We start from the raw sequence: 24733 nt of genomic DNA, 5'->3' as shown, positions 1-24733 counted from the left end.
TCCTCCCGACTTAGTGAGGTTGGTAATGGTGCCTTTAGTACCGGCAGGACCTTCTTTGAACTGTTCCCTTCCCCAGTCTTCCTTTTCTCCCTCCCTCCCTCTCCCAGCAAGCCTCTTCTACTCATCTGCTGGTCTCTCTCCTCCTCTCACTGAAGTTCCTTTTGCTACCTATTCTCTCTCTAGCTTGACTTTGAGACTGGCTAATCTCACTTAGCGTAATATTCTAACTAGTTGGCTGAGATTCTCACTATGTTGCTAGGCTGTTCTTGAACCTGGGATCCCTCTGTCGCAGCCTCTCAAATACTGGGATCACAGGTGTGCGTCACCGTGCGTGGTCCCCGTCTCCTTCAGCATCACGTACATCTGATCCTTGGCTGTCACAGACCTTTGACTGCAATAATCCAGGCCTGACTTATTCTCCATTCCTCCAAAAAGCGCCCTCTCCTTGCTCTTCTCTTACGCAAACGCCCCACGGAAGCCCAGCTCACCCCCAAGTCCAGCACTGCTTTGTCCAGCACCCCTTCCTCTCACTTAAGCCCTGCTACTTCTCCGTGCGTCCCGTCCAGGGGGCTTAGAAATAGTCTCTGGCATTTTTGCCCCAACTTCTCTTGGATTTGCTGTAGGCAAGAGGTCCCAAACTCATGGCTTTGGGAGATGCACAGTTAACACACAGGTAAAGAGCAAGCCAGCATAAAATGACTCGCATTTGGCTGTGTGTAAAACAAGCCGAATCAAGGTCAAACAAGGTCGACGTTGCCTTTTGAACCACTGTGAGGGGCGGAGACAACGTATCTGTGGCCCAAATGTGGTTCAGTCTGTCACCAAGCCAAAGACTTCCTTGTCGGTTAAGCACTCAGCACAAGGACTTGTTTACCGAGCAGTACAAGATGACCAGTAAATGTTCACACCCAGAAAGCTCAAGAAGGGCCACACCCTGCCCTTGCACCTCTAGGGTGTCCTTCCATGAGGCACCGTGGTCCAGAGAGCTGCCCACTGCGCTCCTCGAACCACACTCCAGAATTTCCCAGGGAAATACATTCCCCCAATGAACTGCCTGAGGAGCTTTTCTCCCGGCCAAGATGAGGAGCCGCTGCCCCTGGCAAAGGCCCAGAGTTCACCACACTGAAGACAGTTTCCAAAAGGTATAAACCCGATCCCTGATCTGCAGCAGTGAAGCCCTGAAGAACTATTGTGATCATGCATATCAATCCAATTTAGTAAATGTTTACTGAACATAAAGCCTCCGGATGGATGCTAAGGGTGTGAGGGTAAAGAGGACTTTATTACTCTCCAAAGGTTCACGGTAATGGGGGAGAGCTCTACTGACCTGAAGGTGCCCATGAGGTCAAAGTGGGATGAATGCTACAGCAGGGACTTGCAGTGTTGTGCTGCAGCCCGCGGTGCAAAATACATGTAAAGTCATGACAAAACATGCATATGTGTGTGCATGTATATATATGTAACTGAAACGAACACCGTGAGACCCTGACTACAGCACTGCCCACTGACATCTCTTGTGTATTCTATTCCAATAGTCATAAATTTGAGCAAAAAGCTGGTCACAGGAGCCAGGCCTGGCGGCATAGGCTTGTATTCACAGTACCTGGGAGGTTGAAACAGCAGGTAGGTTCAAGGACAGACGTGAGACTCTCAGTAACCCAGCAAGACCCTATTTTAAAGAAAAAAGAAAAATTCACATGCGACATAGAAAAGGCAATAAAAAATGTCTGGAAAAGTTAAAAAAAAAAAAAGCCTCTTTTAAAAGAAACAATTGCCAGGTGTGCTGGTGCAGGTCTGTAATCCCAGGTAGGGAGGCTGAGGGAGGCGGGAGGGGCAAGTTCAAGGCCAGTTTGGGCAAATTAGGCTCCATCTCAAAAAGCAAAAATAAAATAAGGGCTGGGGATGTAGGTCAGCAGCAGAGCACAGCTGGGATCAATCCCTAGAACTACAAAAGTAAGTAATTTAAATTTTAAAAAAGGCTGGGGGGTACTCAGTGGCAGAGAGTCCCTGGGCTTAATTAAGTCTCTGGACTTATTTGTATAACTAATACAATTTAATTTAATTTTTTTAATTTTTAAATTTATTTTTTAAAAATGGTTTGGGGTATGGCTCAGTGGTAGAGCACTTGCCTATCATGGAGAGAGACAGACACAGAGAGAACGAATGTCTTTCCAAGATAGACATTTGGAGGTGGGCTGAGAAGGGATGGGAGGGCAGGATGCGGGCACTGACCCATGGAAACATCCCAGGAAATGCTTAGGAACTGAAAGCAGGGTTTTCTCCTCCTTCAGACTCTTTTGTTTTGCCTCTGGGGCTCTGCAGCTGGACACATCCCTGGCGTGCCCCCCCCCCCAGCATTAATCTTATAGACTGTGCCTTTGTGATTGTACTAATGGAATTAGGTTTAATCTCTGCAATTTGCTAGTTGCCTTGTTAACCTTTAATTTAAATGGAAGGTCAGCCAAGAAAAAAAATCTAGCACCCAGCTAAACAAAAAGGGCCGGATGCAGGTAAGACTATTCTCTTTTATTGCTTCCCAAAGACATTCCAAATGCTTGAAAAGTCTGCCTAGACTAACTCGGGGTCTGCGGTATACCGGAAGTAATGCTGAATGTGAGATGGGACTATTTCTAGATCTCAGACAAGCCACTCGATTTCTCTGAACCTTAAAATGCCCTCTTTGTGGGATCCTTAAGAGGATCAACTCAGATGCTGAATACAAAAGTACACAGCACCCAGACGGTTCTATTGGAGGGCCCTAACAAACACACAAATTAAAATCAACGCTATGGCTGGGCTTGGTGCCACATGCTAGCAATCTCAGTACTTAAGAGGCTGAGACAGGAGGATCAGGGTTGAGACCAGCCTCAGCCACATAGTGAGACCCTGTTTCAATACAAAAACTATGAAAAGGCTGGGGATATAGCTTAGAGTTAGAATGCCTCCAAATTTAACCCCCAATAACACCCCCCCACACACACACCCCTCTACACAATCTCTCCTAGAAAGCAGAAAAGCAAGGAATACTCTCTAATTCACTGTGTAAGGCTTGTATTACCCTGATGCCAAAACCAGGCAAAGACAGTCCAAAAATAAGGCGCCGCACACCAATACCCCTCATGAACACATGCACAAAAACTCTTAACAAAATAGCAAATTGAATTCAATTGTTTATAGATATATGGTGTGTGTATATGTGTTTATAAAGAATTATACACCATGACCAAATGGCATGTACTCCAGGAATGCAAGGCCCTTTCAGTATTTGAAATCGCATCCAATGTGATCCACCATATTAACAGGTTAAAGAAAGAAATCACATCATCTCGCCCACCGATGCAGAAGAAACGGTTGACACATTCAACCTTCATTTATGATAAAAACTGGCAGTAAGTAGGAATGGAAAGGAACTTTCTTAGGTTAATAAAAACATCCACAGAACCTATGCTTAACATTGTACTTAATGAAGAAAGACTGAATGCTTTTTCCTGAAGATCAAGAACAAGGCAGGGGTGTCTGATTCCCACACTACTATTTGACGTAGGATCACTATTTCTAGGCAAGAGAAGGAAATAAAAGACATATGGATCAAAAGGGGAATTTAGAAACTTTCCGTTTGTAGATGACGTGATTTTTTGTGTGGAACTGGGGACTGAATTTGGGGGCATTCTGCCTCCAGTCTGCACGCTCAGGCCTACTTTATTTTTTATTTTGAAACCAGATCTTGCTAAATTGTGGAGGCCCTCACTAAGTTGCCGAGGCTGACTACAAACCTGCAATCCTCCTGTCTCAGCCTGTCAAGTACTGGGATTACAAATGTATGCCACCATGACTGGCTTAGATGAAACGATTTACTTAGAAATCCACAAAGAAACCCCTAGAACCAATAAGTGAGTTGAGTTCAGCATGATCATAAAAGATCCGCATAAGAAAATTAATTGTGTTTATTTGCTCACAACAAACACATGGAAACTGAAATAAAAATGCAAGGCAACTTGTAATTACTTGAAAAATATGAAATACTTAGATATAATTTTAATACTTAGAAGACTCAACACGTCATCATTGGAGTAATCTATTTGATGGAATAATAACTCAAATGGAAGCAGGGCGTGGGGTTATATCCCTGTAATCTTAGTACTTGGGAGGCGGAGACAGGAGGATCACAGGTTTGAGGACAGCCTCAGCAAGTAGTAAGACTCTCATCAACCTAGTGAGATCCCGTTCCAAAACAAAAATAAAATAGGGCTGGGACTGTATCTGGGAGGCAGAATGCTCCTGAGTTCAACCCTCAGTACCACAAATAATAATAATTTGAATGGATTTACTGGGAGGCGGTAAAAACAAGGGGCAGGTAGGACATGGCTGGAGGAAGAGGCCACTTGGGTGTGTCCTTGGGGACTTCCTGTTTCTCTCTCTGCTTTATGGCTGCCATGATCTGAGCGTCTTTCCTCTACCACATCCTGCTGCCATAATGCTTCTGTCTTGAAGCTGGCCGACGATGGACTGAACCTCTGAACCCATAAACCAAAATAAACCTTTCCTCCTCTAAGCTGTTCTGGTCAAGTATTTTGGTCCAGCAAAGGAAAGCTGGCTAATACATACGGTGCCTGCATAGTTTTGGTTATACAAATCTACATTTGTGATAAAATGATGCATATCTTCTGCCACTATAGTCATATGCCTTCTACCAATGTCAGTTTCTTTACTTTGATACCGCTCTAAAGTTACACACAGTGTAACTGCCATGTGGATGTTTGAATGTTCGCATCCTCTCAAGTCCCTGAACTGAATTCTGACTCCCATCGCGCTGGTACTGAGAGGCGAAGCTTGGCCAGGCATGATGATGCACAACCATGATCCCAGTACGTAGAAGCCTGAAGCAGGCCAGCCTCGGCAAGCAAGATTCGCAGCAACCTAGCGAGACTGTTTCAAAAAACAAGAGTAAAAATGGAGTGGAGGTGTAGCTCAGAGGTAGGATGTCCCTGGGTTCAATCCCCAGTACCACAAAAAAATTAAATTTAACAATAAAAGAGGTGAGGCTTGGAGAGGCGACTAGTCACGAGAACGGAGCCCTCGTGAATATCAGCGCCCTGATGGAAGAGCCCGAGGGAGCTCATTTGCCCTCTGCTGCCCTCCATCGTTGGAGGACACAGAAGCCACCACCCATGAGAAACAGAGCCTCACCCAAATGGAATCACGCCTTGACGCGGCCCTCCCGGCCACTGAACTCTGAGCAATTAAATTTATGTTGTTTACAAGTTACCCAGTCTAAGGTATTTAGCTATAGCCTCCCAAATGGACCAAGACAGTAGCCATTTGTGGAAATTGGGGGAAGGTGCATGAGATCACTCTCTAGTGTCCCTGCAACTTCCCATCAGTTGATAATTATTTCAAAATAAAATGTTCTTTAAAAGTTTATAGTGTCCGGGCATGGTGGCCCACGCTTATAATCCCAGCATTTGGGAGGCTGAGATAGGAGGATTGTGGTTTGAGATCAGTCTCAGCTACTACTTAGTGAGGCCCTTTGCAACTCACTAAGACCCTGTTTTGAAACAAAGAATAAAAAAAATAGGGCTGGGGGTGTAGCTTGGAGGTAGAATGCCCCTGGGTTCCATCCCCAGTACTGAAAAAAAGAAAGTTTATGGTAAACTATGAAATGCTGCAAATTTAAGGCATGCAAATCCAGGCAATTGGCAAAGCAAGCTGGTTCCAGTTGGATGTTTCTGGAACTTGATCTCTGCCCCTTTCTTTTCTGGTTTCCATTTTTTGTTGCTGTGTGGATTCCAAGCATTGGGGTTGTTATGGCATGAAGGTGCCCTCTAAAGCTCTGCTCCTCAAACTCTGGTGTGCATGGGAATCCTCTGGAGGTCTTGTTAGGACGTAAATTCTGATTCTGTAGCTATCTAGGGTGGAATCTGAGATCAGAGCCAAAAATAGGGGGGAGGTGAGTGTGTTGGGGTTTTTCACGTGAGGGGAGGTCAGCTCCTGCCTTTATTTAAAATGTACATTTTGTGCATCATAGATTTTTTGCATTATTTTGGGATTTTAAGGGGTTTATCTCATTACTATTGTAGATTTTGTGCATCATAGATTTTTTGCATTACTTTGGGATTTTAAGGGGTTTATCTCATTACTATTTAGGCGCCCCTTTAAATTTTGCACCGAGGGGGCAGCTCCCCCGATTCACCCTGATCGCAGCCTTGCCTGGGATTCAGCATTTCTACAAGCTCCCAAACGGGTCGATGCTGCTGGTTGGTCTGCAAGACCACTTTGGAGAGCCAGGATTAGACAGATGGAGCAGCCCCCGTGATGCAGCGTCCCCACAGGACAAAAGCTCTCCTTCCTCCCCCACTCCACCGCCACCTCTGCCTTGCAGGACAGAGGCATTTCTGGACTTAGGCAGGAGGCTGGGCCATAGGCAAAGCTGTAGTCTGGGCCTTGGAATTTAATTTCATGCCAGGCCCCTCCCACAGAGTCATCTATTTTTGTCTCCCAGTTCTGTCCCAGGGAAGAAGCCAAATTGCTCTAACACTTTGCACTCAGGTCTGGCCCGCTCTACATTTATTTGGTCTACCCTCTTTGCTTCTCTTCTGGTGGAAGAGGAGCCCAGGGCCTGCAGCAGCACCCTGTGCTGACCTCAACACCCTGTGCGTCCGCTGCACCCCACGGCGTGCTCCAGGCCACTCGGACCCAGGCAGATCTTCCTCCCCGGTAGCTGGGGCCTGACTGACCAGCTGAAGACAGACACGACACAAATGATTTGCCCACTAACGAAAATGCATGAGTCAGGCATGTCTCATCTGCCTCCTGCCGACCCGGCGCACCTGGCTCGCGTGTACAATCTACTCTCCCCTTCCAGAGAGGACATGGAGGAAGCGCTGTGGTCAGGGCATCGATGCTGACTCAATTTGTCCTTTTCGGTTGCAATTAGAAATGACCCCTTCTCAGTTGTGCTCACAGCTGCAGCTACTTGCATTTCCCTTGTTTGTGAATTTCACAAAGACCCGTGGATTTGTAAGCATTTTAAATTGCGGAAAGATTAAATACTGGATAATAAGGAAGAAATCAAGCGGTGAGCCCCTCTAGGCAGAGTTATTTCTGCTCGGGGATTAAGAAAGAAAAAGAAATATATTTTTTAAAAGTAGTCCTTCCTCTGGCCTACCAAACTGAAACTTGAATGTTCCCTGACAAACTGTGGTGAGTATTTCAGGACTCACTCTTGTGCCAGTTGCCATAAGGGACCTAGGGAAATAAGACACCATCCTCATCTCCTAGGAGTTTAGGGTTTTGGCAGGTGGACACAGCACAGATAATAGATAACAAAGTGAACAGCAGGGACCTTAAGTGCTATTGGACTGTGGGGGAGGCAGCCAGCCCAGGAGGTGGTGGAAGAGGAAGCATCCCTAGGACACGTGACCTTGGGCTGGGCGGGATGCCGGCTGGAAGAGGAAGTCGTGTCTCTTACTTTCCTCCTCCTCCATCTTCCTTGTACCCTCCTTCCTCTTCCTCCTCTACTGGTGGCACCACTGAGGAGTGAACCCACGGTACTACATCCCAGCCCTTTTAAACAAAATTAGTTTTGAGACAAGGTCTTGCTAAGTCACCCAGGCCGGCCTAGAACTTGTGACCCTCCTGCCTCAGCCTCTCTAGTAGCGGGATTGCAGGTGTGACCCACCAGGCTGGGTTAATTTTCTGTGTTTCAATGCCTCGACATCCAGGCCCCTGCTGACCCTGGGGGAATACTCCTCTCTGGTTAGTAAAAAGTAAACAAGATAGTAAACAATGGGTCCCTGAGCACAACTTTTCCATGCACACTCAGCAACCCACACAAATCGCACCCCAACCAGCTTCCTATTAGGTTCTCACACTGGGGGCCACTATTCCCCTGGCCTAATCACCCCTGGGCCAGATACCAGAAAACCAGGGACATTGCCTATGCCCCCGAGCCTGCCGAGGCGTTACGGTGAGTCTGCACACGCTGCCTCACCTGTTCCTCCCACAGAAGCCACAGCCAACGCCTGGGCCCACTTTCCCCACTCCTCTGCCTCCTGGCTGACCCTAGTAGTGTTGCCTGTGTCCCCCTGGTGGGGCACGCCCCTCCTCTTGGGATCTGTGAGCAGCAGGCACCGTCTTTTCAAGGGTAGTCATCTCTTGATCTGATGGTCTTGCCTTTCCGAAAAAAATAATAAAACCTCTACCCCACAGCAGAAGGAAGGCACTCATTCTAGGGTGGAAAGGCACTGTGAGCGGACAGAGAGTCAAGAATGAAGCCTCCGGGTGCCACTGGAGGAAAAGCAATGACACCTAATGAAATGGAAATGCTAAATGACCCCAATTTCGTTATTACACACAATATATATGTATTCAATTAATAAACACACTGTACCTTGTAAATATGTGTAAGTTATTTGTCAATTGAAAATAAACTTAAGCTGGATGTAGTGGCGCACGCTTGTAATCCCCGCGCTTGGGAGGTGGAGACAGAAGGATCGTGCAGGTTTGAAGCCAGCTGCGCTGACTTAAGAGACCCTGTTTCCAAATTTAAAAAAAGTATAAAATGGGTTTGGGAGTGTAGACCGGAGGTAGAAGGGTTTCCGGGAACCCCAGTACCACCAAAATAAATAAATTAATTAATTAAATAAACTTAAGCTGAGTGTGGCGATCAACATCTGTAATCCCAGCGCTTGGGAGGTTGGGACAGGAGGATCACAGGCTCAAGGCCACTTGTACCAAAATAAATAAATAAATGAATAAATAAATATTAAAAATAATGATCAGAAAAGGGAAAAAAAAGCAATGATGCCATTTCTACCCACTTTCTATTTCTACTAAGGTATCTCATACCGTCCCACACAACCTGGAGCACCTTCCTGGGCTGTCTGCTAGTCCTAGATGCTCCAATCACAACTGGATGGTTTGGGAAAGCAGGGAGCTGGGAAATCACATTCTCCTGGGTGGATGAAATAGACGACCACTCCAGACCCTTCCTTGTTATTTTGTCCAGGCTATGTCTTACCTTAAAACAGTTTTCAAGTGAGATTTCTACTCAAATCTGAAATAAGTATAAAAGGGTAGGTGTTGTGGTTTGGATCTGAAATGTCCCCCTAAGAGCTCATGTGTTGACAGTCTGGTCCCCAGTGCAGCAAGGTTCAGAGGTGGGGCGTATGGGGCAGGTGGGCCACTGTGGGCGTGGCCTCGAGGACGACGTCTGTGCCTGGTCTTTTCCTCTCTGTCTCTGAGTTGAGCAGCTTTACCTCCGCCCCGTCCTGCTGCCATAATGTGCCTGCCTTGTAGCCGGCCAACCATGGACTGAACCTCTGAAACCATGAGCCACATAAACCTTCCTCCCCAAGTTGTCCCTGTCAGGGATCGTTGGTCACAGTGACCAAAGAGCTGACTGATGCAGCAGATGTTTCTGACACTTGACCCAGAGGTGGGGCCATGGGAGTCTACCATGGCATCCCTTGGCCATGATTAGCTAAGTAGGCTGAGGCCCCAAATAAGTATGGGCTAGTTACGGATTTAGACGTGGACACCCCAACACAATGCCTCTCTCCTCTCTCAGACCTTCACCTCTAACTATAGAAGAAGCTATAACATATGAAATCCCTTGGGGTGACAAGGCCAGTTTCTTCTTTAGGGTGAAAGCTCCCTTCTTGGTCCTGCGTCTTTGCATCGGGAAGGCATATGGTGAAAGCTGGAGTGTGCACAGGGATGATGGGGTGCCTGGATCTAGTATGTTCTTCTTCCCAGACTCTGTGCCAGTGGTGGACCAGCAGAGGGATGGGCTGGGCTTGCCTGCATCCGGGTATGGGCTGAGGCCGCTAAATAGACACCTGTGCACGGAGCAGTCTCTGGTCCACTACAGATGAGAATCAGCTCTACAACCATCTCTGCCTCCTCCAGCCCTCCCCCCATGGCGTGCACCTTGACCCAGAGCCTCTCACCTGCCTCAATTTCCTCTAATTTCCAATTTCTAGCCCTTCCTCTGGCTTCTGCAGCCACTGATTGTAGCCCGCACTGGCCGCCCGCGAGCCACGCAGAGGGCGCTCCCGTATTACTGTTGGTCTTGCTTACTCCACTACCTGTAGCTGGGAAAAACGGGAGTCCCTGTCTTCAGGGCTCAGAAATGATTTATGACCGTCACCTCCTCAACTGTCACTTCTGACAGGCTCTGCAGAGAGAACCTCTCGTGTTATCCCAGCTGGGAGGAGCCACCCCAGAAGTCTGACACATTTAAATCCTTTCCCCTGGAAAAATGACCCAGGACCCCCCATCCCCACTCAGCCGCTTGAAACTAGGCTTCTGGCTGCTTGGAATTCACCCACTGTTGAAAAGATTTAAAAAATTATATATATATATATATATATATATATATATATATATATATATATATATCTTCAGAAGTGGAAAGCTAAATATATAGGTAAAAATAAGACACAAACTAAATATAAACATAGAAATATGACAAACTAAATATATACATAAAAATATGACACAAAAATGAAGATTCTTCCTTCAGTGAGACACAGAAACACATGAGAGAATTATTTTAGAAGCCCACGGACTATAATACTAAATATAACTGGGTGGATGGTGGGTGGACTGGGCGGCGAGGGGAGGATAAGGCCGGGCAGAGAACACTGGTGTCAGCCCGCCGGCGTCGCGGTCGCCTATCAAGTCTCTGTCATTTGCTTGGAATCAGGCTGTATTTTTAGCCACAGTTCTATTATCCACAGTTTATTAACCTTTTTTTAAAATACAAGTTTACCATATAGGCTTCCTGCTTAGGGATTCAGGTTTGGAATCGTTTATTCAGGAAATACCTCTGTTTCTATCAGGTAAAGCAGGTGTGCAAGTATTAAGCACAGAAGTTTTCTTTTTGTGAGGATGTGGTCCAACGGGGGCTGTCCTGCTGGGTTTTTTTTTTCTTCCCTTTGTGGTATTGGGGAGTGAACTCAGGGATGTTCTACCTCCGAGATACACCTCCAGCCCTATTTTAGTTTTTATTTTGAGACGGAGTCTAAGTTGCTGAGAATCTTGCTACCTTTCTGAGGCTGTCTTTATACCTGGGATCCTCCCGTCTTAGCCTCCCAAGTACTGAGATTTACAGGTATGTGTCCATGCCCAGCCAAGTGCTGAGATTATTTTTAAAGGTTAAAGGTTGACCTGGTACGATGGCACATACCTGTGATTCTATCTACTCTGGAGGCCGAGGCAAGTTCGAGACCAGCCTTAGCAACTTAGTGAGACCCTCTTTCCAAACAAAATGTAAAAAAGGGCTATGGATGTAGCTCAGCAGGAGAGTGATTGCCTAGAATATGTTAGGCCCGGTTCAATCACAGAAAAAGAGGAAGGTTGCTCTTGCCTTCAAGATTTCTATCAAGAAAACCTGGGTCCCTCACAGCTTTGCTACTGGTGTTCACCGTCTCTCTCTCCTTCCCCAAGTAGAAGTATTTTCCTGCAGTGGAAGCTCCCCTCTGTACAGTGAACTGTACAGGCTCACTGGCCACTTTCGTGGTTTTAGCACGTACGCACGCGCGCGCGCACACACACACACACACACACACCCATGTCCTAGGAGACTTTAGTCCCTGACAAATTGAGACGGTGGTGTTATCAGTCAATTCAGGCCCTCCAAGAACATGCTCCTGGCACATGTGAATGTCACCTTTACAGCGCAGAGGGACTTTGCGGATGTGACGGAAGGACCTTGAGAGAGGAAATTAGCCTGAATTTTTGTGGATGGGCACAGCTCAATCATAAAGGAGACACGGCAGGGTCAAAGCTAGACAAGAAGACGTGAAAACAGGCAGATGGGAGGGAGGGAGAGAGAAAGAGAAAGAGAAAGAGACAGAGAGAGAGAGAGAGGAAGAGAGAGAGAGAAAGAGAAAAAAGAGAGGAGGAGGAAGAGGAGGAGGAGAGAGAGAGAGAGAGAGAGAGAGAGAGAGAGAGCGAGAGAGAGAGAGAGAGAGAGAGAGCGCTGTTACAGTGCTGGCTTAGAAGCCAGAGTTGGAGCCATGAAACCAAAAATGTAGATGTCCTTGAGGAGCTGATAGAAGGCAAAGGTATGAATTTCCCCCAGAGCTCCCAGAGAGAATGCACATTGATTTTAAGACTTCCAAAACTATAGGAAAACTTAATCTGTGTGGGGTTTTGTCTGTTCTGTGGTGCTAGTGATTAAACCCAAGGGGCGTTCTACCTCTGAGCTATACCCCAGGCTTTTTAATTTTTTTTTTTTCGAAACAGGATCTCACTAGGTTGTTGAGTGTCTTGCTAAATTGCTGAGGCTGGTTTAGACTTGTGACCCTCCTGTCTCAGCCTCCCAAGTAATGGGATTATACAGGCATGTGCCACCAAACCCAGCTAAATCAGTGTTGTCTTAAGCCAGTAAGTTTCTGGGAATGCATTATAGCACCAAAGGAAATTAATACAGTTAGCGGTTACCCTTCCCTGGACCAGGCTGCCCAGAGAATCTGTGAACCCCTGGAGCATAGAACCAAAGAACAGGTACCAACTACCACAGAAGTGGAGAAAATACACCATGTGTGGGACTTTTTTGGGGAACACAGAAAGAACATAATTTTAAAAGAATTCCAGTGCTGGGCTTGGTGGCGCATGCTTGTAATCCCAGCATTCGGGAGGCCGAGACCAGAGGATCCCGGTTCGCGGACAGCCTCAGCTACTTAGTGAGGCCCTCTGCAACTCAGTGAGACCCGGTTTCAAAATAAAGAATAAAAAATAGGGCAGGAGGTGTAGCTCGGAGGTTGAATGTCCCTGGGTTCCATCTCCAGACCCACAATAAATAAATAAATAAATAAATAAATAAATAAATAAAAGAATTCCAGCTGGGTGAGGTGGTATTCACCTGCAGTCCCAATGCCGGGGAGGCTGAGGCAGGAGAATCCCTTGAGCCTAGGAGTCTAGACTAGCCTAGGCAACATGGAGAGGCCCTGTCTCAATAACTAAATAAAATAATTCCACCATTATCTTGTGCTTTTCTCCAAAAAACTTAAAACTAAAGAAATTCACAATAACCTCTAAATACCCCAACATAAAGCTTTTGCGGTTCCTTAGATAAAGACGCCAGCCCCCAGCTAGGAGGCAAGAGGGCATAAGCTTATAGGTCCTGGGCTCAAGCCCTGCATTACGAGCTGGGTGATCTTGGGTGACCCAACTCACTGCTCAATAGCTCTGCTGCCCACTCGTCTCTAACCTGGAGGGATATTATCCAGCTCGTAGAGTTGTTAGAAAATAAATGTAGAGAGCTTCGCAGAATATCAGCATTCAGTAACTGCTGGCCAAGTTTTTATTTCCCAGGGAAGTCCCACGGCTCCCTTGGGGAGGAAGGCAGAGAGGATGAGGAACGCTCAAAACGCTCAAAAACTCTTCTAAAAATATGCAGCTCGCCAACATGAGAATGGTAAATCTGAGAAGTCGTACTTTTGAGCCCGGTGTGATGGCATATGCTTGTAATCTCAGTACCTGGGAGGCTGAGACAGGAGGATTACAGGTTTGTGGCCGGTCTCAGCAACTTAGTGAGGCCCTGTTTTCAAATAAAAGAATAAAATAGGGTTGGGGTTATAGCTCAGAGATAGGATGTCCCTGGATTTAATCCCAATCAATCTCTCTCTCTCTCTCTCTCTCTCTCTCTCTCTCTCCTCTCACACACACACATCATACTTTTGGCCAGCAAAACGTGTCAGTGGCCCCAAGGAGATGTTTTCCTTTTCTTTTAGTTTCCTTTCCTTTCTCATCCTCTCTGTCTCTCTTTGGCATAAGGGATTGAATCCAGGGGCTTCCCACCTCTGAGATAACACCCCACTCCCCCAGCCCTTTTTTCAATTATTGTTCTGAAACAGGGTCTCACTAGGTTGCCGAGAGTCTCGCTAAGCTGCTGGGGCTGTCCCTGAACCTGTGATCCTATCTTAGCCTCCCAAGTACTGGGATTAGAGCCTGAGCCACCATGCCCGGTGGGGATGTTTTTCTTGGTGCTCATTGTCTCTTTTGTCCTGTCGCCCTTGGAGAGAGCAGATGTTCCCCCTCAGCTTGGGAAAGCCATCTGCAGAGAGAGAGAGAGGGCCTGACTATTCTGAAACTTTAAGTGACCCAGACAAAAGGTTCTGAGCATTGTGGGAGAAGCCCTTGGGATGGCGGTGTGCTGTGCTTGAGCCAATGGACTCACTTAGAGCCTCAGCTGAGCTGCTGGGTGTGTTTGGATGATGGATGGGAGAGAGAGCTGCAGGCAGGAAGTATCGGGCTGGCGCACTGCTCGCAGGGTTATTGATTGGGCTCTGCTGGTGGTAGGACAGAAGTTTCTTCTGGGATGGATGAGGCCACTCCAAGAGGTTTCATTTGTCTTGGGAAACTCTCCGAGCTCACCGAGGCAGCACGAAATGCCCTTTAGGATTTTTGCCGGGGAATCAGATACCATTGTTGCGTATTGCTCAAGGCAAACATCTTTAAAAACTGGCGCACGCTTGTAATCCCAGCATTCGGGAGGCTGAGACCGGAGGATCTCAGTTCATGGACAGCCTCAGCTACTTAGTGAGGTCCTTTGCAACTCAGTGAGCCCATGTTTCGAAAATAAAAAAGACTAAAAAATAGGGCTGGGGGTGTAGCTCGGAGGTAGGATGCCCCTGGGTTCCATCTCCAGTCCCACAAAACAAACAAAAAAACTGATATGAATTAGCATCGTCGTCGATGAGGATGAAGGGGAAGCGGGCACACTAACCCACAGCTGGTGGGAGGATAAACTGATGAAGCCTTTTAGAAAAGCAATGTGGCAGGCAGCATCTATCAAGATGACAAGTGAGCACGACCTCTGACCCGGCAGCTCCACTTCCAGGAATCTCTACTACGGGAAAGACTCGCGCCTGTGCACATAGACGCACTGGACAGACGCGTCGCTTCAGCATCATTCGTAGTAGTAAAAAAAAAAAAAGATTAGAACTAAATAAGGAAGCAGTTAGACCAATCATGGCACACATATCTAAAGAAAGCAAGCCACGGGAAGGAATGAAGTAGAGCTATGGTCTAGCACAGGACGATTTCTAAGACATTATTAGGTGTGTGGGTGGAGTGGGAATCAAGTCGTGACCAGGCCCGGGTGCCTGTCATCTCAGGAGGCCGAGGCAGGAGGATTACAGATCTGAGGCCAGTCTGGTCAGTTCAGCAGGAGCCAAGCACTGCCGAGAAGCTCGGGATTTCGGTCTTCAGAGGGTTTTGTGTGGGAGAAGGGCCAGAGGTACGTTTCTGAAAGGCCATTGGCTATGGGGAGAATGAACGACGAGGGCTAAGAGCAGGAGCAGCACGACCCATAGGAGATGACTAGGGAAGTCCAGGAGAGGAATGACAACGGCCGAGCTCACGAGCCTCTGGGTCTCCCACCATCTCCCTCTGAGTCACATACATTAATAGGCATCCTGGAATGCTTGATAACCAGAGATTATTGTGAAAACCCAGAAAGCCAACGTTAAGTGGAGGGTGATAGGTCACGCACCATGTGACATCTTGGCCAAGGGCATGTACGCTGCGGGTCGCCTCAGAGTATATAGCCTAGTGATGTAGCCATCAAGTCTGTACATAAGTACACTTTAGGATGTTTGCAAAACCCCATGACATTGCCCCAGGACAAATTTCTCAGAATGTGTCCCCGTTAAATGATGTTAAATGACGTATGACTGCATTGTGATAGAATTGAACTTTGTTATAGCTCATGAATTATGCTGATGATTTTGTTAGGATTGTATGTGACCTGGGTGAATTCCGTTCCCAGAATGCCGAACTGTACTCATCAGCCTGGTATTATATTATGTGTTTATTGTAGTAGCGCTGCCCCGCCACCCCAAGAGTCAATGAGAGACCCCAGGAACTAAGAATACTTGAACAAAACCTGTAAGTAGAAGTATGGTCCAATATTCTCATGCTCATAAATGCGATAAGCATGCGCTTCCACACACTGCTCTCTGACTGTTTTAGTTCTTTCTTTAGCTAAAGTTGCAATGCCCTCTAGAAGAGAGGACTTTGTTTTTTGCAGCCTAATTTAAAGCACTGCAAATATTTTCTGTCAGGTGAGCCCTCTGAGCAGACGCCTGTAGAATCATGGGTGTTCGCCCCAGGCGGTCCACAGCTCAGTTCCTGGAATGTAAAAGATGAATTCTGTGACCTTTTGCACATAGGGCAGTTTTAATTAGAGAGGGAAGAGAAGAAAGACTGCCAGGATTAGGTGAGTGGAAGAGTTAGCCTGGGTGGCGCTCCGATAGACTCCTGACATTCTTTGGGTGCCTTCTTTGAAACTGTTTGAAGACCAAGGCTTGGCAGACTGGATCTCCGCATCTCTAGGTCGGCATCCATCTCGGGACTCCTTTCCTTGATGGACAGCGGTGCAGAGGGTCACATGGTTCCCAGGCTGGTCTCCAAAACGCTTCAGACATCAATCAGAGCCATCTCTCCTTCCCCACTAGCCGAGGGTTGAGTTAAACTCCGCCGCCCCGCTCTGGTCTCTCTTCTGTATCCTGTGGTTTCCCGAGAGGACCAGGGAGGCCCCTGTCCCTGCAGGAGTTCTAGACCCATCACCCTCTGCCAGAGTGAGCACTACCTGCCGTGCACATTTGACAGCATCTGGAGGGGACATTTGGGGTTGTCACAACTGGGATGGGGGGACTCTTGGCATCTAGTGAGTAGAGGTCAGGGATGCCGCAAAATATTCTATAATGCACAGGACAAGCCCCACAACAAAGAATTATCTGGTCCAATATGTTAATAATGCTGTTAAAAATTCTAGGAGGCCAGAAATGGCCGACTTCATTGTTTTGAACTACGGCTCTGCACTGGACCCCACAGACCAGACTAAAAATCAAAATGGTGCCTCTCATGCTTAAACTCCACATCTCCAAGCTTGAACTAAGCTGTTTATCTGACCCGAGAAAGCAAGACTATAGATTAACAGCCTAATCTCCCAAACAAGCCAGTTTTAATTAGCATAATGGAGTTTCCTCTGCCTTAATCCTTTCACAGAAAAAGTCACCTTGAAGCAGGGGTTGTCAGCCTTCAGTCACTGTCCTGCTGCTGCGTCCCCGTCTCTGCCTCACACGGGAGGCGACTGCGTGACCACCCAGCCTTTTATCTTCTGCTTCTGCTTTCTCCAAGTCCTCTTCTGTCTATAAAACCTCATCTGCTCAGCTCATTAGAGCACTTCTTCTATTTTACGGAATGACATGTTGCCAGATTCTAGGCCAGAGAATAAAGCCAATTCAGATCTTTAAAAATGGTTGTGATTTTTGTCCTTGAACAGATCCAAGGTCGAGGAAGCCTATTTTAGGTGCATAAAGCAAGGCTCCCATCTGAAAGTGGAAACTAACCGTGCTAACACAGGGGGAATAATCAATGGCCGAGAGGATAAAACGAGGGCCTTGGGATTTCGGAGCTTGCCATTCCGCCCCGCCTCTCTTAGCACAAGGGACTGTTATTGGAAAAAACGACTGAGTCAAACACCAGCGCGATAAATGCTCTGCATGGAAAGGGGTTTCCAAGCCACACAAGAGGGTCCAGAGAGGCCATTCTTGAAGCTCCTGCTGCCCCCGCGAGGCTGCGCATGGAGATTGCCGTCTGAAACAGGCTTCTGTGCACCTTCCTTCTTTCTCCCCTTTGCTTTACAAGCCAAATCCCAGCCTCCTGTGTCAGACATCCAAGCCGCAAACCCACCCGGACCTGACGCAGCCGACTTCTGTGCCCACAGTTAAGAGCACAGGCCTTTGGAACGAGCAGACTAGGTGATTTGGGGAATTCTTGGCCAAAGATCAAGAGAGACCCCTTCTTTTTCCAGGCCCTACTTAATTGGTTCTTTATGGAAAGCAGGGAGGGAATAATTCAGCCAGCAGCAGTGACAAGATTTTTTCAGCAGGTGTCTATTTTCTAGATTCAAAATAATATTGTATAATAATCAGGTAAAATTCATTGCCCTGGTTTCTTGCCTTTCCACTGATAAGGTTTTTTCTTTTCTTTTCCTTTGTTTTTTCTCCTGAAAGTTCAAATGGCAGAGCCCTCTTTGAACTTATACGGGTAGGGGTGAACAAAGGAGCTTATCCCCAGCCAAGCTCCTTAGTGGGACCTGCCGCCGCCTGTCACGGGCTCTCACTTCATAGCCTGGGTGGTGAACGGCTGTGCAATCCAGTTACTACTCTTCTTTTCTCATGCACGTCCCCAAAAATGGGCTCCCTCTCAGAACGGAGCAAAGATGCCAGTTCTGAATTCAGGCTCTGTAAACACACACATACACACACACACACACACACACACACACACACACGTACGCACACACGCGCGCACACACACACACGTACGCACACACGCGCGCGCACACACATACACACACACACACGTACGCACACACACACGTACGCACACACGCGCGCACACACACACACACACACACCATGCATACACCATACACCATCCCTTCTCACATCCTGCTCAATTTGACCACAATAAATTTAGAAATGTCTAAGCGTACTATGAAATAGAAAAGGGTAACCTTTATTTCTCCTAGGCACATTAGTCATAGGGTTTGGGGTTTTTAAAAATTCATTTTATTTTTAAATACTTTCAGATTTATAAGCACACAGAAGACAAAGACTCCTGCATCCCGTTTCCAAATGCCTCGTTTTTAACATCTTACCACGTTTACTTAATTATTTTTACCATCTGCATATTCACACTATTATTCCGTTTTATATTTTTTGCTGGCAAGTTCCCTCTTTCCTGCGAATTCGGCGGTGTGTGCTCCTGAGGAGGGCATCTTAGCGACAGCTGGCCAAGCTCACCCACTTCCAGCTGAGGAAAGGATAAACATTTGGTGCCAGCTTTTTCGTCGCTGTGACCAAAATACCGAACAAGGACAGTGTAGAGGAGGAAAGATTTATTTGCTTCATGGTCTCAGAAGTTTGATCCGAGGTCAGCCGGCTCCAGGGAGAAACTGAGGCGGAATGCATAGGGAGGAAACCAGTCAACTCCTGGCCAGCGGACGCGGAGTCAGCTAGAGGAGGCAGCGGGACAGTCCTCGCCTGCCTAGCGACTCACCTCGTCCAGCAACGCCCGCCTCCGACTCGCCCTGCGCTGGGGACCATGAGCTTTTGAGGGGGCATTCCAAACATGGCCATTTGGCAAACAGCTTAGAAGTCTGTGCCTGAAGGATGGGATTCCCCAAGGCTCTCTAGTGTGTCTAGGTCCCATCCTGACTCTAGTACATTCCCCCACTGTGACTTCGGACATCTATTTAATTTTTAATTTATTTCTGCATGGTGCTGGGGATGGAACCCAGGGACATTCCATCTCTGAGCTACAATCACAGGCTTATTTTATATTTGGAAACAGGATCTTGCTAAGTTGATGCAAGCCCCACCTACCTTGCTGAGGCTGGCCTTGAATCTGCGATTCTCTCGTCTCAGCCTCCCGAGTAGTAAGATGATGGGCACACACTGCCCTGCCTGGCACCTTTCGAATTTTTAAACTCTTCACCTGCAAAGCAGCGATAGTGATGTGCCTCTGTGCCGTGAAGATCACGTCACTAACTATGACTGTGCCTAGATTCAACGTGCATGAGACACCACGCTCAAGATCCACATTGCTTTATTCTTTATTTTTATTTTTTTTGTGGTACTGGGGGTGGAACCCAGGGGCACTCTACCTCTGAGCTACACCCTCATACTTAGCGTTGTTGTTGTTGTTGTTGTTGTTTTGAAACAGGGTCTCCCTAGGTCGCAGAGAGTCTCGCCGATTTGCTGAGGCTGTCCTTGGACCTGCCGTCCTCCTGGCTCAGCCTCCCAAGTACTGGGATCACAGTCCACACTGCTGTTATTGGTACTATCATCTCTTTTCTTCTCTTCATGTTATTGTAATTGTTCAAGTTTACTATTCTTCAGTATTCCTCCAACCAGTGTCCTTTCCAATGAGGTCCAGCCCCCCATTTTCCTTGGGGGAGTCTACATTCACTAAACACAACTTCCCTAATTTCTCCCACAGCCAGTTCATCACCGGCTTCTCCAACACGCACGCATCCTCGCCTTCTACTCCACGAACCGTGACCAAGTCAGGAATGTGCGAGCATGCTACAGACCAGATGAGAACGAAACATCACTCGCCGGGCATGGGGGCGCACGCTTGGAATCTCAGCATTTGGGAGGCTGAGGCAGGAGGATCGCGGTTTCGCGGACAGCCTCAGCTACTTAGAGAGGCCTTTCGCAACTCAGTGAGATCCCGTTTTGAAATAAAGAATAAGCCGGGCGTGGTGGCGCACGCTTGGAATCTCAGCACTTGGGAGGCTGAGACGGGAGGATCACGCAAGCTCGAAGCCAGCCTCAGCTACTTAGTGAGGCTCTCAACAACTTCGTGAGACCCACCCTGTTTCCAAATAAAATATAAAATAGGTCTGGGGGTACAGCCTGGAGGTAGGAAGCCCCTGGGTTCTATCCCTATACCACTAAAATAAAATAAAGCAAAATAGAATGAAACACCACTTCTTGAAGGTTATTAAGCAGGACAACCGCAAAGAATCCAGTGGGCCTGAGATTCAGTATCTCTTAACAAGCAACGGGACGCGGTGTGAGTTATTATCACTGTGAGAAGGCAGAAACCTGGCCTCTGGTATTGAGATCAACCAGCTGAACCTTCTTTCCTTAGGCATGGATAACTGGGTATTTGGTTAGAAAGGAAGACACATGTTTTTAATAGAAACTTACTATTCCTGGCACCTTCAGTAAATGTTTAGATATTTTCACTTTCAAGGACTTCTTTTGACAATAAACCTCTTAGACTCCAACACCAGCAGCGCGTATTAATTACTCACCCGTTACCTCCAGTGTGCGGCCCTAATGGGGGCGGTTCAAGCAAAAACTTGAAGCAGAAAGCCCCGAACCCAAGCGCAACAGCTGCAGCTGGGCTTTGTCTCCAGGGACCTGCTGGCTACGCAACCACTGGGAACAGGGTGGCTTTTGCTGAGCAAAAGCTTTGGGCCGCGTGTTCACGAAGCAGACACAGGTGAACGTCAGAGGCGGCCTTTAATGTCCCCCTCCTGGAACCTTCTGGTAACTTCCAGAAGCGTCCGTTCATACTCTTCCATGCCAATTACTTTCTTCAAAGATAAGGCCCAACATTTGGAGGTTCTTTACATCTGAGTCCTTGGCTCTCTCCTGTACGCCTACACACCCTTTCTCCCTGTGTGCCTTCACCTACGTGTTCCTTCTGGTGAGAGGCTCTTCCTCACCTTGGTAACACCTGCCAACCTTCAAAATCCAGCTCACCATGCCGCCCTCCCTGACCCGCAGGGGTGAAGCCGATTCTGTCCTGCACCACTGACAAACCATTTCCACGTTGGCGGACGCTCACAAATGCATTGCTCGTTCCAGTAACGTGACAACAACCAGCCCTGAATTGCTTTAGTGGGAATAAGTCATGGAGAATAAACTTGTCCTCTCTCTTTATCTCTCTAATTTAGTCTAATTAAAAATATATACCCAAACGCCGGGCGTGGTGGCGCACGCTTGTAATCCCCGCGCTTGGGAGGCAGAGACAGGAGGATCGCGCAGGTTTAAAGCCAGCCGCGCGCGCTGGCTTAGGAGACCCTGTTTCCAAATAAAAATGTAAAAATAGGTCTGGGAGTGTAGCCCGGAGGTAGAAGGGCTTCCAGGAATCCCAGTACCACAAAAAAAAAAAAAAAAAAAATATATATATATATATATATATATATATATATACCCAAACTACTTTTAGGATATTAAAATAGCCCATGAACAGCAAAACCCACCAAATTCAGAGTGACCAAAGTCTGCAATCCTTGATTCTCAGAGTTTATTTTTCTTCTTAATGACTACTGAAATAAAACTTTGTCCCCGGGGAGGGGTGTCCTGGCTTCTCTCTGTCAGGCTCCGTGTGTGCCGGTCTCTGGCACTGTCTGCACCTTGGGTATTGAGGCAGCAAGGCGCACTTGGCTCGGGAGGGGTGGGGTGATGTTACGAGCCCAGAGTCCCCTCTCTGACCCCACATGCTCAGTTCCCAGGGACCTTCCTCCCTGGAATCTGGAATTCATTTTGGCACAGGTCACAGAGAGTCGTGTGAACAATGAGGGTGGAGCGGGTGGCAGGCCAAATGTCTGTGTCACCCGGGGTCTGCCGCCCCAGCTCCTCCCTGAGATCAATGGCCGCTCTGTGGGACATGAGGCAGAGAAGAGGGCCGGCCCCTCTCTCCCCGCCAGGCCCTTCGGCTTGAAAGGGGAGCGGATTCATCACACATACTCTCTCTGTCTCTCTGTCTCTCAGTCTCTGACCTATTTCTCTTTCATGTCTATGGAGATCATATGCCAGGCCAAATGATAGCTCCAGATTTCCTTCAAAGACCACGTTAGCGGGGCCAAGTCCACCTCGCTGGGTACCCAGGGCCTCGGAGCCGGCTGGGTGTGGATAGCTGGTGGCCTGTTCTGGGGTGTGGATCTCAGCTGGCCTTCTGGAGGTCAGGAAAGTATCTCGTCCAGGTTGCTGTCTTCCTCACCCCACCCCAGCCTTTAACAGAGCACCTTCAATTGTTGATACGCAGCAAGCCAAGGGACTTGACCCGAGCCGGCCTGGCCGTAGGACTGCCGTGTGCTGGGCACAATTGGTTGGAAATCACCCTGTATCTGATTCTCCTTCTTTCCACATTGAGGTCTTTCCGCAGTCCTCACGCTGGTCTCTGGCCCCACATTTCGGAACCTGAATTCAGCATCCTTGGCATCTCAGCTCTGCGCCCCTTCCTCGGTTCCTGTGACTTAGTAACCTGACACATCTCGTCACTGGACATGCATGTATTTGATATGGGTTACCTGATCCATGACACACACATGCATTTCACAAGAGCCCCTAGCTTCTCTCGCCAAAGGAGGGAATCTAAGGTAGGAATTTCAGAGCCCCAAGTGATGGCACACACCTGTAATCCCTGTACTTGCAAGACTGAGACAGAAGGATCGTAGATTCAAGGCCAATTTCAGCAACTTAGAGAGACCTGGTTTCAAAATAAAAAAATAAAATAGGGCTGAGGATGTAGCTTGGAGGTAGGATCCCCCTGGCTTTAATCCCCAGGACCAAATAAAATGGACTCTGGTCAAAGTGGGGCGACCTTTTAGGTTGGAGTTCTCTGGTCATACCTCAAAAGTGGCAGCCACAGGACATGCGAGCCTGGCTGCTTGGCCCCTTCATCACAGCAAGGAGGCCCGGCATCACCCTGCCACGCCTCGGATCCACAGCCGATTTAAGCCTACCTTGATTTCTACGGACTTCCTGGGGTCCTTCCTCACCTCCTGACCAAGCCATTTCTGGACAGTCTTTGGAAGCAGAGAAGCCCTACAGCACGGACACCACTTTCCTCTCGTTTTTATTGAAAGAGTAGAGAAGGTCCAGTGAGTGTCTAAGAGAACCCCACGGTTGGAAAAGGATTCATGAGCCGCTGCCTAGGGCTGTGACCTCAGGGCCTTTGTTCCTCACTCAGGGACAGTCCTCTATCCATGCTAACACCAACCACTGTTCAAAAGCGTCTCGACCCCTGTGCTATGGAAGCTCTGGGACCCACCTGCAGAGGGGAAACGGGGCTCCTCACCCCGGCAGGCCCGGGACCCCATGGTATAACCTGAGCCCGCATCCTGCGAGCGCTCTCTCTGTTGTCTCGGGCGGGCCTTGTGGGCTGCCCCCCGGAAAGTCCTCTTGCCTGTTGCAGGCCCTGGCCCAGTCTGTTAGGGAAAAGGCCCAGGCCAGATGTGGAAATGGCTAAAGAAGGAAGGATGTGGAGGCGAAGAGGGAATTGAGTTCTGTGTTGAAAGCCAGGTCAGCTCTGGAAGATTTATTCCTAGTCAGTTTTGAAAAAGAGAGAGAGGTCATCTTGTTCCCGCTGAGAAAGAAAACCCCCCAAAAGGGGTGGTGGGAGGAATTTCTGAGGGCAGGGCAGGCCTGGGAGGGGCAGGGAGGCAGGCACAACTCCCCCTCCCTGGGAAAGGCCTGAGTCCTTCCTGCCTGTAGCGAGCAGGAGGCCTCGGGCTCCATCTACTGAGGGCTTGTAGCCACAGAAGGACCGCGCCCTGCTGCTCACCTCCACATTGCCTATTTTTTTGGTACTGAGGATGGAACCCAGGGGGCATTCTACCTCCAAGCTACACCTCCAGCCCTTTTTGTTTTGAAACAGGGTGTCACTAAATTGCTGAAGCTGGTCTCAAAGCTTCGATCCTCCTGCCTCAGCCACTCAAGTTCTGAAATCACAGGCCTTTGATGGACTTCCTAAAACTGGATACAGGGCCAGCGGGTGTTCACACCCCAGAAACACATCTGTGTGGCCTGAGGCCTGGGAACCCCAGGGCAAGAAAGACAGAAGGATAAAGAAATGTGGGCCAGCCAAGGATTTGAAACTCACCCTTCTGTTGTGATTTTCACACCAGCTCTATTGGGGGTGGCGCCATTAAGCAATTACAGATGAGAAGCCAAGCCCTTGCTGATGAGGACAGAAAGGATGGCAGTCAGAGCCCGCATCCCTCACTGTCCTGCTCCGGCTCAGTGGGGACGCAGGTGCATGCGCCCCGCCCTCCTCACTCACAGGACCCTACAGCAATGGGAACTTCACTGAAATAAGAGTCAAGGTTACTGAGCGACTGTCCTAACTCACCAGAAGCTGGCAGCTGGTCCAGACTTTAACTGGCTCACCTAAAAAACATCTGCTT

At 48.1% G+C, this 24733-nt stretch overlaps 1 protein-coding gene across 1 annotated transcript in view; it reads right to left on the bottom strand.

Annotated features, from left to right (window-relative positions):
- NMNAT2 (nicotinamide nucleotide adenylyltransferase 2) overlaps positions 1-24733 on the bottom strand; it is a gene marked incomplete at both ends in the record, with an annotated part of 149111 nt that overhangs the window by 32984 nt on the left and 91394 nt on the right. The gene's annotated exons all lie outside the window — the stretch shown is intronic.

Source organism: Muscardinus avellanarius, assembly GCF_963383645.1.
Source record: "Muscardinus avellanarius genome assembly, chromosome: 7".
In the NCBI taxonomy this organism is placed as follows: domain Eukaryota; kingdom Metazoa; phylum Chordata; class Mammalia; order Rodentia; family Gliridae; genus Muscardinus; species Muscardinus avellanarius.
Note: the sequence above shows the minus strand (reverse complement) of the source record. Positions and strands in the feature narration are given on the sequence as shown.